Source organism: Nannobrachium achirus (genome assembly GCF_963921795.1).
Source record: "Nannobrachium achirus genome assembly, chromosome: 5".
Classification (NCBI taxonomy): Eukaryota; Metazoa; Chordata; class Actinopteri; order Myctophiformes; family Myctophidae; genus Nannobrachium; species Nannobrachium achirus.
This window is the reverse complement of record NC_137814.1, coordinates 19,154,724-19,160,618: the sequence shown is the minus strand read 5'-3', so window position 1 is coordinate 19,160,618 and position 5,895 is coordinate 19,154,724.

Below are 5,895 nucleotides of genomic sequence, written 5' to 3'. Positions count from 1 at the left end.
CCTCGGAATGAAGGGGTGGGAGGGGGGGATAACAGACTCCAATAACAGATGGTTGTTTGTCGAGAGGTAGTATTAATCTGCCTAACCAAAATAGGTGAAAATAGGCACACATTCACTAAAGAAATAGCATATCTACAAGCTCACAGCGTCAAGCTCTGCCCTTGGTCAGAGCTGGCAGACGACACTGAAGTGATCAAGGAAGTAATCCGCGCTGTGATGCTGGAGCTTTCTACAGGAGTGAGGCTCAGCAAAGCAGTGAATCCCTACACAGTTCTTTTCATCCAGATGATAGCAGGCCTCTCGAACAGCCATGCCCCCTGCTGGCCTGCTTCTGCTAGGACATACTAGACCAAATTAAAAAAATATATATAATTTTTCATTTTTTTTAATTTTTATTCTATTTTATAAGCCAGATCCAGGACATGAAGGGAGATCAGGAATAAGGCTTATGATGATAATACATCTCACCTGCACATTTGCTGTGGAGATAAACACCACAGATGTGTATTTCTTTTTCTTTTTTTTTTGTTAATTGACTTTTATTGATCGTGGGAAACCTATTTGCAAAAATAACACGTATATGGCCCACCATAATCAAAAAGGCAACATTTAATCGAACTAATCGATTTGATGACCTGTGCAGTGACTCAGAATGACATGCTTTAAGAGCTTGACCATATTGTGATGTTACTGGGCATTAGAACTGGGCATAATTCAAAAATTGCAGATCTACAAGCTCTCAACATGACTGTCTTGTAGATTAGTTATTTTGGCTATTTTTGTGCTGCGACAAAGTATAAAATGTACTCGACTATGATTATTGTTTGATTAGTCGATGGTTAATCGCTGTGAAAATATTTGCAGCAAACATCTCAACCATCTGTGGTTCCCACTCCACTGAGGGGTAGACTTTCCTGTGAGGACTCATCATACCAACTGTTAAACATTCCCTGTGCAGGTTGAACAGCTGAACGCTTGGCTTTCATTGTTCATGGTTTAGGCTCATTTACGTTGATTGATTTAGACATCTTTATTGATCATGAAGATTGATTTTGATATCTTAATTGATCATGAAAAACGTATATGCAACAGTGACGTGTATATATGGCCCACCATAATCAAAAGGATAAATGTTTAAAAAAAGAAGAAGCTTACAGCTTGTTAAACAGAGTTTGATGCAGCGTGAGCTTGTAGATTGGTTATTTTTCATCAAGAGATTTGGAATATTGGAGAAAGAAAGTAGGGGACCAAATATAGAGTAGACCCGGGGGAAACTTGCCAACAAAGAATATAGGGTTTAAATTGTTAAGCAACCTCTAAACTCAAAGAAAAACCATTATCTGGTAATGGATCACATGTTAACTCATTAAAAGCCAACCCCGCGATGTCGCGGGAAAAGTAATAGAGTATCTATAGTGCCATCCACGCGATGTCGCGGGAAAAGTAATATATTACTGTAACGGCGAGTAAAAATACCTAGTACAATGGCCGACGCTCCGGAGACGAAATCCGCGCTGATTTGTCATCATCACGGCTCCACGAGCACACAATAGTCATCCCATAACATTGAGGTGGACGGGCCGCCTCATCTTTAATGTCCATTATCTCAAAACTACACTTTAGAAGCGAAGATGGAGGCAGATGCTCGCTTATAAAACACATGTATAAACGCTACGAGCCGATCCAGCATGGCTCCACATAAACAATGATCGGTTCAGTCGAAGGATCCGATGACGTCAGACCGGAAGTACTTCCGGTGGCCTTCAAAATAAGACAAAATAAGAGAACGGCCGTGAATGGGGGGGGGGTGGGAGGCACTCTGGATATTATAATCCGTTAATGTCTGAGGCTTTTAATGAGTTAAGTACTGTAGTGCAGTGATGGGACCATTGCAAGTTGTAATCCATCCTGTCCATGTGTGACGGAAACATCCAGCTCCTTCACTTCGGGCCCAAACTTTGCACATAGGTTAACAGTTGACCAAGGAGCTGAATTCTCTTAATACTTGTAATGGATCACGTGTCGCATCATTGAATCATTAAATAATGACATACAGAAACAACCTAAATTGTTGGCGACTATAGTGCTTCATTGGTTTTCCTCTGCCAGAGGAGTGTTAGGACGTAGCCTTTTCCAATACTACAGGGTGATCTGGCAAGAACTCTGCTTTCCTGTTGGCCACAGGACAATTTGCCAGCTCAATCCCAAAAAAATCCCTTGTGTGAGCTTGTAGATGGGCTATTTTTGAAAAATAAATTAACATTTCTACATTTTTGCAAAGTATGAGAATAACAAAAAAGGTTAGTGAAGCCAAGCCCTGTCAGGCGGTCCTTTCAAACGAGGACGATGTAAGACAAACGCGTAACGTTATCCGGGGGGGGGGGGGGGGGGTGGGGGGTGGGAGAGATCAGCACTTGAAGATTTTGTCAAAGGTTTTTTTGCCTGCGTATGCTCGGTTGTAGGCATCTCTCTGAGTGCCATTCTAGTTCGTTCTGCGCTCAGTTATATTTATCCTTTTATCTATTTTGAATTTTCTCCCAATTTAGTAGTTATGCCAATCCCCCCCCCCATGTGTACAGTATAGTCCCTGTCACTGCCAACCCTACTTCTTGGTCAGAGAAACAAAAGTTGTCTAATGTAATACTCGTGATGTCACCAGCTGCTTCTTTTCACCTGAATAGGCCAGGGGCCAATTCTGATATCTTCACAAATTGGTACCACCCAAGGTGACCGTACTTTTTTTTTTAAATGTTTGACTTTGTACATGTGTCTAGTTTACATTTTGGTATGATAACCCCTTCTGAGATCCAGCTTAATTGATATCAGCCGTTGAGTCGTGGGGGTTTTCATGATTCTGAATCCATTGCAAGCATTTGTTTTGCACGAAAAACATTCCTTGGGCTACAAACGGACCCACCAGACTACAGACTAATTTTCACACTTTTGTGGGGGCTATTTTAGCCCAAGGAATATTTTTCGTGCAAAACAAATGCTTGCAATGGATTCAGAATCATGAAAACCCCCTAGTTTGACCCCTCATATGCTACTTATGCTACTCTCTCCGGGAGCCTACCAGCAGATTGAGTTGCAGGGCAACAACATAGCGGCCTCTGTCCCAAGGTCAACGTGAGAGAGAGGCAGGGCTGGGGATGAAGGAGTGTTCTGGGGGGTGGTGGAGGAATGATTAATTTTTGCTTTTTTTCCTCCTGTAATGTAAAGTTAATGGGCCACCGACTCTAGTGGCTGATGACATCAATTAAGCTGGGTCTCAGAAAGGGTATCATTACCAAAATGTAAACTAGACACATGTACAAAGTCAAAAATGTAAAAAACGTACGGTCACCTTGGGTGGTACCAATTTGTGAAGATATCAGAATTGGCCCCTGGCCAAGGAGTTTCCCCGGGATAGCTTAACGCATGTAGAGGAACACACTATCCCTTCCTAGGTGGCCGCCACTCCCAACCTTGTAGGAGTTGCTTGTGCAGTGACGGAGCGCCCTACCAACCCCGGTTTCCCCACCCAAGAATACTGCCTATTGTGTACGTTGTGAATGCCCGGGCCAAACCGGAGGTACTGTGGAGTATCCAAACCACAGTCTCCATGATGGTGGGCAGGATCTGTACCCCCATGTCCCTACCAGGACGCCCTATGCTCAGTGATCTATCCACGGTCTCACTTGCCCCCTAGCCAGCCAAGTCTGACTGGTCCGTCACAGATTTAACTGGGCAAGATTTTTTAGCCCGAATTCAGACTCTGCGCCGGAGCGTGGCCAGAGAGTGGGCGGGTCTATTGGCTGGAGCCAGGCAACAAGATTTTTGAAATATTTGATGTGCGCTTGATTTGTCAAGTCTCTGGTGCAACATTTGAGAAGAGAGTTTGCTATAATCAAACATACTCTGCGTGTTTCAAATCTTGTTGGGGAAGGGGTGGGGGGGGGGGACTATTATTGAAACTGAGTATGTTGTCACACAAGGTCACATTCATGTCACTTCACTTTCTTTTTTCTTCCCCTCAGCTATTTCTTTATTATTTTTGTGAAAAGTGTTGAGTGTCTTAAGTGGGCCGATATTTCATTCCTGTTGTGCAGCTTTTCAAGAGATTGTGACAAAAAGAAGAAAAAAAAAGTTGTAAGGGTCTGGTTTTTAGTCCTGTAAACCTAAATTATTGTTGCACATTATGTCCTTCTAGTGATGATGATGAAAAGACATTTTATTTTTACAACTGACTCTGCTTCTCTTCCTTGTCTTGGTTCGGCTGCTAAGGCTGCGGCACTATAGTGTGAATTGACTCTTTGGCCAAATTTGGCCTAACCTTTTTTTAGGGTTCATTCATGATGATGACGAGATGATGTACTTTTTATAATGGGTTAGAGTTCACATTGAAGTGATATCATACTCCTCTACATCCACACAGCTAGTTCTCATGTCTATCAATAGGTTAATTCTTTACCCTTGGCCTTTCCATAAGGACAGTTTTCCAACCAACCAGTGACTTTTGAGGGTTGTGGTTGCGCAGGCCGTTGCTCGGGTTTGGCAGACGAGGCCTGACGTGCACACGTGAGTCTAGGGTTTTGAAGTTTCTGTGGGGTGGGCAAGTATAGCTTTGTATGATATTCCATAAAGGTATATGAGAATAAAATATTCTACCACATGTCTGGCCTATTTTCAATTCTTTGTTTCAATTCAGAAAAGGGACGGGAAGATATGAAAATTTCACATCACGATTATTGTGACAAAAGAAATTGTGATTTACGATATCACGATAAAATCACAATCCATTATCCTGGGCGGAACATTTGCCAAAGAATAGCAGATCTACAAGCTCACATCTCATCGCGACGTGTTGTGAGCTTGTAGATCGGCTATTTTTGGCAGACATTTGATAGAGTGAAAAAAAGACTATCAAGTACGTATATTATATAAGTACCTTTTACCAATTATAGAGGGTTTAAGTGGTACCGGATATGCAGCTCAGCAAATAAAAGGTGAATTGATCCCAGTGCGTGATAGAGGACGATATCACGACAAAAAAAAAATCTCCACGATACGATTATTGTGAGTGTTTTTTATCACGATGTATACAATAATATCGCTTATTGTGATGTCCCACCCCTAATTCAGATATTCATAGAACCCCACCCCCAAATGATTGTATAAGAAATCAACATTGTAAATGTAAGCATACATATACTTAAAGACTACACAGCTTGGGGGCATAATAAGCTTCTTAAATTTACTTTCTGGACACAAGATGGTGACATTTCAGCTATATGTAATGGGGCGTCTGGGTTTTAACTGTCTCTGTGCACGTTTCTGCCTACGTGTGCAGTGCACTATACACTGCTTGATCAGATGATTAAAAAAAAAGCTATTACTGCACATGTCATCTGGCAAAAATAAAATGTAGCCTAGACGGGGGAGGAGGTGGATAACATCAGGCTACAGCTGACCTGTCAAGTGAATCTGTGCCAGTCCAGCGAGTAATTCAGTGTGTGGTGGATGGCCGATTTTGTGAGTTGTGTAGGGGCTTGTGTGTGCAGGCAGGGGCAGCACAAGTGGGGTGGGGGAAGTGGGACTGAGTTACTAGGGCCCAAGGTGGAGGGCCTTAGTTATTTTATACGTTAGCTATTGAAAAATAGCAGATCTACAAGCTCACAGCGCGGCACCGAGTGCCGCGCTGCGAGCTTGTAGATCTGCTATTTTTGAAAAGTCGTGAAAATGTGTGCAAATCTTTGAATATAATGTATTTTTTTAATTTTGCTTCTGGGGGGGGGGGGGGGGGGAGTCCCTGGAACTAAGTATTTTGAGATGGGGGTCCGTGGCCAAATACATATCATTTTGGGGGTCCTTCACATGAAACAGTTTGTGCACCACTGACATAGAAACAGGTTTTTC